At 42.8% G+C, this 12,801-nt stretch overlaps 1 protein-coding gene across 5 annotated transcripts in view; it reads right to left on the bottom strand.

The window, feature by feature from the left end:
• Positions 1–12,801, bottom strand: part of KIF2A (kinesin family member 2A) — a 525,241-nt gene that overhangs the window by 415,090 nt on the left and 97,350 nt on the right. The gene's annotated exons all lie outside the window — the stretch shown is intronic.

The following is a 12,801-nucleotide window of genomic DNA, read 5'->3' as shown; positions in this document are numbered from 1 at the left end:
GCGGCGGCGGTGGAGGCTTACGGGGCCCAGATCGTGTCCTACGCCGACGACAAGCAACTCCTCTTCACTTGTGGTAAAGATCAACCATTTGATGGAGAGAGTATCCGGGGTTGTTTGGGCAGGGTATTCGACTGGTTCCAGCATAACAACCTAAAGGCCAACTCCAGTAAGTCGGAGGTCCTATTCTTCGGCTGTGTCACCGACCCTGAGTGGCGGCAATGGTGGCCATCTGAAATGAGCCCTCCTGTACAATCATCTGCGGTTGCTAAAAATCTTGGCGTCAAACTTGATAATAAGTTATCACTGAGAGCGCACATCCTGGGTCTGGCCGGAACCTGCTTTGGCATTCTGAAGATGCTCCGCAAGTTTCTTCCACTTCTTTCTGCGGAGCATAGGCGGATTACAGTGCAGGCGCTTATCGGGTCCCGGCTCGACTATGCCAATGCCCTCTTTCTTGGCCTCCCGGATTACCTGGTCCAACGCCTTCAGGTGGCACAAAACTCTGCTGCCTGTGCCATCTTTGGCCTGCATAGGCGGTCACGAGCCTCTGGGTTGCTGCAGAAGCTTCACTGGCTGCCTATCCGTAAGCAGATTATGTTCAAATCCCTTACGTTGATGCGTAAAGCCCTGTTTGGCTCAGGGGCAGGGTATCTACGGCGTAGATTGGCCTTCTATCGTCCAGCCCGCTCACTGCGGTCTGAATCTCTTTTTACTGCTGTGGTGCCACATGTGCGGAAGGCGCGGACTGGGGGCCGTTCCTTCAGTTTTAAGGCACCCCAGTTGTGGAACTCTCTGCCTCTGGCGCTACGCAGTACCTCTAATCTGCTTCAATTCAGGAAGAGCTTGAAGACTTGGCTTTTTAATGTTTAACTGTTTTCTTTGCTGGGTTCTTTCTTTCTTTTTTGTATTAGTTCCTTCTTGTTATGTTATTACACACGGAGCCGCTTGTGGAAAGCGCCGGGACACTCTTTTAGAGTAGCCGTGCGCTATATAAGTTTATTTTAACATAACATAACATAACAGCATCAAATTGGCTAAATAACATATCGGAACTTCTAGGCCCTTTTATTATGAATACTACCAATTTTACAGTCATTGGTGACCTAAATCTTCATCTGGACAATGAGCACTGTACTAAGGCTACTGAACTTATTGATGACTTTATGTCCCTCAATCTAAGTCTCAAAAACTCTGGCCCTACTCATACTGCAGGTCATTTATTGGACCCAATTTTCTCAAATATTCATAATTTAAACACCTTTCCAGCTCTACCTATCCCCTGGTCAGACCACTTTCCCATCAAATTCTCTTTTCAAATGCCAACTTCCAATAACTCTCCTACGGCTCAACCCCCCACGATGAGAAAATGGAAAAAACTCGATATCAATATTCTCAATACCCTGCTAGAAGATACGACTCCATGCACCAATTCAGAAGTACAAAATCTATCAGCTTCTGTCCAATCATGGCTCCTAACAGCCATTGACTCTTGCCTCCCTAAGACCAAGCTAAAAGACATAAATCAACGTCCACCCGCTCCATGGTTCAATGATTCTCTAAAGCTTGAAAAGAAAATGTAAGAACGCTGAGCGTCAATGGAGAAAGTCCTACTCCATTGAAGCCAAAAATGAATACAAAAATCAATTAACACAATACCAAAAGTTGTGCAGTAGAGCAAAAGCTAATTTTGTCTGCACTAAAATTACTGCAGCCTTAAATCAAGCTAAAACGCTCTTTAAAACAGTTAAAGAGCTAGCCGGCTCAAATACCTCACCAACTCCACCTGATTTAAATAAAACTCAATGCAATCAACTAGCCGCATTTTTTGTCGACAAAGTTGATAAAATTTATCAGGCCATCCAACTTAATCAGAACAATCATGAGGAAGATCATTGTGACGTCAATGATCCGAACAGACCATGTATTCAAGAGACTACTTTTGCTACCCCTTCTGATAAAACTTCCACCCCCTCACTAAGTGCTTGGCCTATACTCAACGTTGACACTGTCACCGAACTTCTAAGCATGATAAAATCAGGCTCACCAAATGACCCTCTACCTTGCCCCATCTTAAAATTACTTAGTAGAAAAGCTTTATCCACCATTACAAATCTTCTAAATCGCTCCCTGCAAGAAGAATGTGTTCCTCAGGAGTGGAAGCATGCAATGATCCATCCCCTTCTAAAAAAAGCTGATGCTGACCCAAAGGTAGCCCCAAATTTCCGACCAATATCTCTCCTACCTATTTTTGCCAAAATTCTAGAAAAACATGTCCACCGTTGTCTTTCAAACTATATAACGACACATGATCTGTTACCTCCCCATCAATCTGGCTTCCGAGCAGGTTTTTCAACAGAAACCACCCTTCTAGGTGTAACAGAAAACATTCGTTCAATGATAGATACGGGTGAAACAGTGGCACTGGTGCTTCTAGACCTCAGTGCCGCATTTGACACGGTTTCACATGCGGTATTAATAAAAACTCTTCGTTCACTAGGCATCTGTGGCCCTGCTTTAAATTGGATTACATCCTTACTCGAAAACAGAACATTTCAAATCTTCTCTAATTCTGCGTGCTCTGATATCCACACCTTCAAACATGGAGTCCCACAAGGCTCAATTTTAAGTCCACTACTTTTTAATCTATATAGGAGCCCTCTTGCAAAAATAGCTAAGGAAACCGGACTAATAATGTTCTCCTATGCTGATGATTCTCAGCTTCTCTTCTCCCTTCCACCAATAGGCAATAATGATCCATCTACATTAAGAGTAGGACTTACAAAAATCGCTGGATGGATGAAAAAAAAAACGTCCTGAAATTAAACGGTGAAAAAACCGAACTTATAATCCTGGGAAGAAATAAAGAACTCTGGGGACCCCAACACTGGCCCCCGGAAATGGGCTCTCCTCCAATTCCAACTAACCAGGCCCGAAACCTAGGCTTTGTTGATGACACACTCAGTATGCACCAGCAGGCCATTAAAACATCAGCCACCTGTTTCGTCATCCTGAAGTGGCTAAAGAAAATCTGCTGGATGCTACCGGATCATACTAAAAAAACTGTCATTAACGCCCTAATAACATCAAGATTAGACTACGCCAATGTGCTATACTTGGGGTCCAACAAAGCCACAGTCCGCAAACTGCAAACTGTGTAGAATGCAGCTACAAGACTGTTAGGTAAAATTCCTATCCATGCACCCACTACCAAACTCATACGTGAATTGCACTGGTTAAAAATTGAGAACAGAATCAAATTCAAATCACTATGCTTCATGCATAAAATCTCAACAAACAAAGCTCCTAAATACCTACGAAATCTGGTACAATGTTACCTTCCATCTAGGACGTTGAGATCTGCAACAGCGAATAAATTTGTTGTGCCCAAAATCAAACTATCACGCATGGGAGGCAAATCCTTCGCATACCTTGGTCCCTCCCTGTGGAACTCCATGCCACAAGCTCTGCGCTCAGAGGCTAATTACATCAAATTCAGAAAAGCCATAAAAACCTGGCTATTTAACGTCTGAGTCAGCTGTCCAATTACTCTTCACTGAATCACAACGCCAGGAAACCCTTTGTTGGGTAGCTGTTTGCGCTATATAAAATAAATAAATAAATAAAATAGACGTGCCATGCAACTGGCAGAGCGCACCTGGAGATCAGCCCCTTCGGCATTGCACCTTAAAGCTCTTAAGAAAAACAGAAACGCCTACTTTAGGAAAATCAAACTGTCAAAATTAGATTTCTTTAGCCTCCAGCTCGACCAAGCAAAAAAACGGTCAAGAAAACTGTTTGAGCTAATCAAAACACAATCCAAGGAACAACCCCAACAATCACATAGCACAATGGGCGATATACCATCCTGTGAAGACTTCTCCACTTTCTTTAATCTAAAGACTGATAACATCAAGAGCGATCTCCTCAATGACGTAAGCCTTTACTCTAGCCCCCACAGCATAACACCCACTGAACCAAAAGACAATGCCACATGGTCGTCCTTTGACACCTACTCAGAAGAAACAATTGGCAAACTGCTTAGTACATTGAAACCTTCTAATCACCTCACAGACCCCCTTCATGCTAACGCCGTAAAGGACTTCATCGCATTGATCCTCCCACTTTGGACCAAAATTATCAACAGTTCACTTCAACAAGGACTCATCCCCGACTCCCTCAAAGTGGGACAAGTCACGCCTATACTCAAGAAGCAAACAGCTAACCCTACTGACCTAAACAATTACCGTCCTATTACCAATATCCCCACGCTGGCCAAACTGTTGAAAAAATGCGTACAATCCAATTAACAAAACACATTGATCAGTTTGACCTCCTCAAACCCTCATCAATCATGCTTCAGAGCAGGACACAGTACGGAAACAGCTATGACACACATAATTGATGACGCCCTAAAATCCTAGATCAGAACGATACCTGCCTCCTCATCCTACTTGATCTCTCTTCAGCATTTGACACCGTCAAACACGAGAACTTACTCGAGCTGTTAAATATCAGAATTGGTCTATCAGGGACTGTACTCAAGTGGTTTACTTCCTTTCTGCATAACTGGTCTCAGAAATTCAAGAACAACAACTTTATGTCCCCACCTGTGCCTGTAACATTAGGCGTCCCACAAGGATCTTCCCTATCCCCTACATTGTTCAACCTAGTCATGGAGCCACTCACCACTTTGTTACAAGCATCTAATGTACACTTTCACATGTACGCTGACGACACCCAACTCTATCTCAAATTACAATCCCCCGAAGACATCAAACTTCTGAACTCAACACCCAATCATGGCTTGCCAAAAATCACCTCAAACTCAATGCTCTGAAAACTGAGTTCCTTCTGATCTCACCTCCCGCGAAAATCTCCACCACTCAAACATGGCTTAAGCACCTAACTGCACTCAATGTCCAACCTACCATCGTGGACTCCGCGAAATCCTTAAGCATAACCCTTGACGCCAATCTTAATATGCAACATCATATCAGCAAGGCAACTAAGGGAGTTAATTTCCAAATCAATACTTTGAGGAAACTTAAACCCTTCCTCCCAGCTAAGGACTTCCAAACTGCAGTACAATCCCTAGTCATTCCTCTGATAGGGGGAGTCCGCAGAAGGCAACGATTCCGTAGTCTATCAACAACCGCACCCCTATGAACCTCTTTGAACGCTGCAGCAAGACTTATCACTAGATCAAAAAAACGCTCGCATATTTCCCCAGACTTAAAATCCCTGAACTTGCTGCCTTTTGAAGCCAGAATCCATCTGAAAATTGCCTGCATGACACACATGGCTGTACACCACAACTCGCCCAGCTACCTCACTCAGAAGCGGACAATCTCGGGTGGCTCAAGAGCCACTAGAAGCACAAAAAATCATCAGAAACCTCGAAGATTCCGGAAGGAAAAAACTTATAAGCGCTCCTTTTCAGGAACGGCACCCAGGATCTGGAATGCACTCCCTCCAGAAACCAGACTTATCTCCTCCACTGCATTTTTCAAGAAGAAAGTAAAAGCTATCCTCATGGCTAAATTCACCTGAACATTTACTTTGATTTATCTGAGACTCTGCACCTACTTGTACTATTTGTTTGTCGAATCGACTATGCTCCTTGATGTACCTACCCTATTTTGCTACCCATGTCTTACCTACAGCTATTCTGTGCTCAAAAAGTCTGTTAAACACTCCTATTTTTCTTACCCCTTGTTTTTGTAAAGTGCTCCGATATCTGCAAAGATCTTGTTCGCGCTACATAAAACTTTCAAAAACAATTTTAAAAAAATAAGATAAAGTGCTTTCTACTTTATAGTTTGAACTTGCAAGTGATGTTTAGTTATGTCTAGTCAGCAGAGCCGTCACACTCTGAGGCGTAAACAAATTCAACCTGGTATCCATGCTTTGATAAAACAAGGGGTCCTAATGTCAGTCGAAATTGTGTGACCTACTCCTATTTTACAGATAAAGTATGGTACGAACACAAACAGAAATGTACAAGGTATCAAAGCTATTAACACATTGTAATGCCCAGGTTTCGAGCAGTGCCTAACCCTGAGATCACATCGCCACTGTACTTCAGCTACTATAAAATGGTTCTGTGTTTCAGATCTTTGCTTTGCCTTTTTCTCTATTTGCATGCATCAGGGCAACAAGGGTGCCTTCAGGTTCTCATTTTACGGGGCCCATTAACGTGGTGTTGACTTCCACAAGGAGTTACTGAATCATCATCCATCTTCCCTGAATCTTTGAAGAAAGATCTGATAATCCTCATCTTCCCAAAAGGATCTACTTTAGATCAATATGCAATTGATTGTGTCTGACTCAACGCAAGGATGATTGACTGCATCTCATCTCTGAACTAGCTTAAAAGGTGCATACGGCTTCATGGGAGAAATTAGTTTTGTCTCCTCTCCCGTTTGCTATTTAGATCATAACATCTCAACAGGAGAGAACCAACTTCCAGCAAACTAGATCGAAACCGTTCATAATTGGTCATCTCTCAGAGGCACACTTTATTCAAAGTGGGCTTAGCTACTATAGTTAAGCCTCTCCAAGATTAAAGTAAACACCCCAGAACCATTGCATTGGGCCAGAAAGCAGACTAAACTTTTGCACAGCTAAAATTAGTTCTTTCCACACCCTAACAATTGCCAGATTACTTTAAAACGTTCATTTTATTGCCATGAAAAAGGTGGGGTTTCCTCCAAGTTATTGGTGCAGGATCACGAAGATCAGAAGCTCCTCAGCTCTTGATGTAGACATGATAGGACTTTTTTTTTTAGCACCTGAATCGACCCCTGAAGGGGTAGCTCTGTGCTTCAGACGGGCAACAGGGAAGTGGAACTACTACAGAAAAATCAGAGACAGTCTTGTGCCTTGTTTAAAAGCTGCAAAGGCTACTGCCCATCTTGACTGGGTATCCATATACACTCTCTTTGGTTCCACGGTCATAGTGACCGTTCCTCATGCTGCAGCTATTCTCCAACTCAATATTAAAACCCAACATTTATCCATGGGTAAGTTATCACTGTACAAAATTCTCTTATTATCCAACTCTCACATCACCCTAGTCCATTATCCCATTTTGAACAGCGCATCCTTGCTAACCACAGCTCAATGTCTTTCGGATTCAACTCCACTTTAAGATGGACTTGCTGTGCAGTTTTAAAATACAAAAAACACTACGGTGAGGTAGGACCCAGGGGAATATTTAGAGACCTAGCTATGGACACGCCCCCCACGGATACGAAACAAAGAAGTGTCAGAGGGTCTACCCAAGAAGTAAGGACTTACAGTGTATAAAGTGCCGACAAGGGACCCCTAAAGCTGACCTGTAAATTGTGGTGTATAATGACAACCTGAATAGATGGTCAGAATCACCCATCAGTCACCACTCGAAACCGCCCTTCATCATTTGGGATATTTTCAGAACCATCCATGCAGGTATGTATTACTCAGTATTAAAGAGACCTAGATGTGAAAAGGTCTCCTTCACTGAGCAAACAATGGTATGGTCGGCCACTCCTCCGGGCTAGTAAATGGTCAAAATGTGGTGTGACTGGGGAAGTGCAGTGCTAAAAATGTGAAAAATAATAATAATGTGTGTAACTAAAATTGGATGAGGGAGCACATAACAAACTTTATTCGGATGGTGCTCACTCCGCCAATGTTAAAAAATTGTTAAAGACAGTTAGAGAAAATATACTGTCTAGAGGTGGAACTGGGTCGACATGTTTCAGCAACCAAGGGACACAATTGTCCTTGCTTTCATCAGGACCTTAACAACAATTACATGCTACTGCATACATAAAAATAAATGATAAGTGACAACTAAAAATAGGTGTAACAGACAAGTACAGAGATCACCTGCGGTATCCAAGTGAAACGTCTTGTCTTTGACTCACAGCTTATGTCGTTTACTGAAAGGTCAGAACGCCGCTTTGATTCTTTAACTTTCGTTGTTCAACACATGAAGGGTACCCATGGTAACGGCCTAATATCCAATGCCGATTACACTTACACCCATCACGCCGAATAGCCAATCATGTGGCGCGTGGAGTAAGTCATGTGGTTATGACGGCCAATCAGGAACGAGCTTTTATTGAGTTCTCCGTCGAAGGTTCGGCGCCTCCCCAGTTAGTCCAGACGGCAACAAGGAAGTACCGACGGAAAGGTATGACGGTTACCCTTTCTCTCTTGCGTCCAAGATTAGGTTAATCGAGAGCGAGCCTTCAGTCCTACTGCTTGCACGTTTCTTGATACGCGAGTCTCTGTTTTACGGTAGACTGCTAACTAACTTTGAGAACCTTGTAAAACTGATATGAATCATTACCATACGAGCAGACGCATACTGTTTGTTCACGCTGCAGCCTACTGTAGGTCTCCTTGTGATAGAGGTCTCTATATATACGCTTGGTATATCGAGCGTAAGCTGTGATAAGAGTCTTTTCCCGGGGATATTATATAACATGCCGAAATTATTCCCATACCGTGAGAGACTCTTGCAATCTGATGCGAATTAGCACAACTTCACACATTTTGGTTTTTAAACTTGAAGGCTACTTGGATATGGCGTTTTCTGTGCACTTTAGAAATACGTTTTTTCCTTTATGTTTTATAGAGCGGTGCTTCACCCTGAGCCACAACCAGGTGGGGTGAGGCCTTCACTACTTACAAGCTATGGTAAAATGTGATCCTGTCCGTTGTGGCATATAAATTATATATCCAAATATGTTATACCTATCACACTACTGTTTTGAGTGTTTAAAGTCAGCGTCCTCAGCTATACTTAGTCTAAGGTCTATACTTATTAGACTTGGCTCAAATGTGAGGTTGTTTGTATGAAGCCAGTACATGGGACATGTAACCCTCTTGTGTTCTGACCTTTCAGTGAACGACATAAGCTGTGAGTCAAAGACAAGACGTTTCACTTGGATACCGCAGGTGATCTCTGTACTTGTCTGTTACACCTATTTTTAGTTGTCACTTATTTATTTTTATGTATGCAGTAGCATGTAATTGTTGTTAAGGTCCTGATGAAAGCAAGGACAATTGTGTCCCTTGGTTGCTGAAACAGGTCGACCCAGTTCCACCTCTAGACAGTGTATTTTCTCTAACTGTCTAACAATTTTTTAACATTGGCGGAGTGAGCACCATCCGAATAAAGTTTGTTCTGTGCTCCCTCATCCAATTTTAGTTACACACATTATTATTATTTTTCACATTTTTAGCACTGCACTTCCCCAGTCACACCACATTTTGACCATTCACTAGCCCGGAGGTGTGGCCGACCATACAATTGTTTGCTCAGTGAAGGAGACCTTTTCACATCTAGGTCTCTTTAATACTGAGTAATACATACCTGCATGGATGGTTCTGAAAATATCCCAAATGATAAAGGGCGGTTTCGAGTGGTGACTGATGGGTGATTCTGACCATCTATTCAGGTTGTCATTATACACCACAATTTACAGGTCAGCTTTAGGGGTCCCTTGTCCCTTGTCTGCACTTTATACACTGTAAATCCTTACTTCTTGGGTAGACCCTCTGGCACTTCTTTGTTGTTTCAGTTTTAAAATACAACTTGTTCATTTGATCATGCTTTTCCATACTGAGGTTTGATGGGCCACACGGATCTTAAAAAGATATTTGATTTACAGCAGATTACATCAAATCAAATCAGGTGTTTGTTAAGCGCGACTACTCACCCGTAAGGGTCTCAAGGCGCTGGGGGTGGGAGGTGGGGGCGTTCGCAGGTTCTAATCCATCAAGAAGGGGGTCTGTTGAAGAGCCAGGTTTTGAGGTTTCTTGCGAAGATGGAGAGCAATGTTATCTGTCTGAGGTGGAGCGGAAGGTCATTCCAGGCACTGGCAGAGCGGAAGGTCGTTCCAGGCACTTGCCACGCAGAAGGAGAAGGAGTGGCCTCCCGATCTGGTCTTTCTGGTGCGGGGGACCATGGCATAGGAGAGCTGGGCTGATAGTCGGGAGCTTTGAGGTGCGTGGAATTTGAGTCTGCTGTTCAGGTATGCTGGTCCAGTGTCATGGAGGGCCTTGTGAGCATGGGTTAGCATCTTGAAGGGGACTCTAGCTTCAATGGGGAGCCAGTGGAGTGTGCGCAGGTGCTGGGAGATGTGGCAGTGGCTTGGCAGGTTGAGGACCAGTCTTACGGCAGCATTTTGGATGTTCTGTAACTTGCCGTGAAGTTTTTGTTTATTACGGCACAGAGTGGGTTGCCGTAGTCGAGGGTGACCAGGGCGTGAGTGACGATCTTTCTGAGTTTGAGGGGGGATCCATTTGAAGGTCTTACGGAGGATGTGGAAGCAGGAGGACGAGACAGATCATCTGGCTTGACTAGTCTGCCTCCAGCTTGTATCACCAACAGATTCCATAACATATTTAGAAGATGCGAGGAGGTGGGTTTGAAGTAAACAAAGTGAATAGAATGGTGTTTTCTGTAGGAGCTCAGTTCATTTGTGTCCCCACTGTACTAGTTAACTTGGTTATTAACCAAACACATTGCAAATCAGACAGATGTTTGCAATGCACTAAGTCATAAAATACTTCTAGATATAGAAAACAGACAAGAGTATAATGGAAGGTTTAGGGGCTTGCTTGCCTCGATACTACCAACAAATCTAAAAAGCAGCAATTATAAAATGCATCCGCCACTTATAAGATCTAACAATGCATACTCAAAATGAATATATTTATAACTGCACCCATGCCAGCATGGCCACTGTGAGTACATTTTCATCTCAATTCTATCTGTTCTGGATGCCATACGAATAATTGCTGCGGCACAAGATTTCATGTCTTGCTACTTCACTAAATGTAATAAACAGGATATCCTTTGTCTTGACTGAGTCCGACAGGACTCCCATTCATATGCAACTTTGCCTCCTTAGATTACAGCATCAATCTGAGTGATTGGAGTGGCATTTAGAAGCTTAAACCGAACAACCAAACTTGGCAATCTAGACAGGCTATTTTCTCCCTTTGGAACAAGTCTGAATAATACTTCTGAGCCTTTCTTCAAAGTGATTGCCTTGGCCCACCGGGTTTTACAAAGTGGCTTATTATTTACATGGGTTCTTCAGAGCTAGCAGAATATTTATTTGCCAGGATTAATTGTAATGAATTCATTTTTCTCAGAATGCATCTCATCGTTAGAAGATAGCACTTTTTGCTTTTTAATCACATTGACAAAACAGTGCAAAATGCAATATCAGAGGCAAGCTTCTCTCATTTCTTTGCTAAAACATTCGGCTCAACACAGGATCAGAATGAACATGGTTAATACTGCTAGCTGCAGGAATGGCCGGAGGTAACTGATCGAGTTAATTGAGGGAAGCACAAGCTCTATTGCAAGTTTTACACATAACCACGCAGGATGACTAGAATACATAACTAAAGTGAACCTGAATATTTTGACAAATATATCATTTTAACTATAGACAACTGGGAGGAGAGAAATGGAGGCTGCAACACTGAAGACTCGTTCAACTCCCGGGTGTGAAATCACTTGAATTCATTCCTAGCAAACATTTATCTAAACCCGGTGCAATGGTACTTCCAGTTCCTCTTGCAAAGTCCTTACCTAAACACCCATCAGAAATTGGGAAGGCTCCTGGGATAAGTACTCTTCTACACTGAAGCAGTCTTTAATTTTTCTTGAATACCTATTTTTTTCTCAACGGATGATATTCCCCAAAAGCAAAGAATTCTTACCCGGGAGTTGCTAAACAAACACCTGCCTACACCATAAAAGGGTTAGGTCTGCGATTCTGTTTTTCCCACACCCTACTCTCAGACAACTGGTCTGAAGTCTCCATAGAATGTGGGACCCAGTATGGGGCAACACTGCCCCCAACCAATTCATGCAACTGCACACAGAACATCAAAAATACAAAACATTTAACTAATGAGAAATTCCTTTTTAAATTGACGATGTCCGTTCTGCCAGATGGTGACTACAGAGTGTACAAGATCCTAACAGTCTTCCTCTTCCAACAGCACTAGGATGATCCCTCTGTGAATGGTCTCCTCAGAAAACAGAGACATTCAGCACCACTTCCTCTATTTACATTCCGCAGCTATGCAGAACAATAAAGCATGAGAGGAAGCTTGGACAATAGGGACAGGGAGTGAAGCAGCAAAACCTAACAGGACATGGAGAAGAGCAAAGATTAACACATAAGGTATCTGCATGTGCGTTTCGTCATTATTTTCCTAATTTCCTACTTCAAAAACACTGAGGAACTCTGGGCATCTACTCCAAAACTTCGAAGAAGACATCTGGGCGTTAACGGCCCAAAGCTGTGAAAGTCTTTGGCTCCATTGTTGTTGAGGGCCGAACCAAACTATCTGTGTTTCAGTAAACTCCTAAAAATTGAGTTATTCAGGCAAACCTCTGGCTATACACAAAGTTGTTGGTGAATGAAGAACATAGGGTAGGAGTCATGCACTACAGACAAACAGACACACGCTAATCGACAGTCTCACTTTTATCTGCACAGTGCATTTAAGCAATCACTAAGCGACAAGCAACACAATGTACATTTTCTAAATAAATAACTAGGCGTTCAAGCAGCTAGCTGCCAATGGCACACTCTGCCGCCATATTTCCAGCACTCCATTAGCCTGCGACTACCGCGCAAACTGTCTAAAATAACCATGTTTTGCAATCCATCTGCCCAAATCATAAGATTTTGATAGAAATATGCACAGACAAACTATTCCATTCTGACTTTAAGAAAAAAATAACAAAACCCGATACAGATAGGGTTAAAGGACACA

The sequence above is a fragment of the Lissotriton vulgaris genome, chromosome 3_1 (genome assembly GCF_964263255.1).
Source record: "Lissotriton vulgaris chromosome 3_1, aLisVul1.2, whole genome shotgun sequence".
NCBI lineage: Eukaryota > Metazoa > Chordata > Amphibia > Caudata > Salamandridae > Lissotriton > Lissotriton vulgaris.
This window is presented reverse-complemented; position numbering and strand designations above follow the sequence as displayed.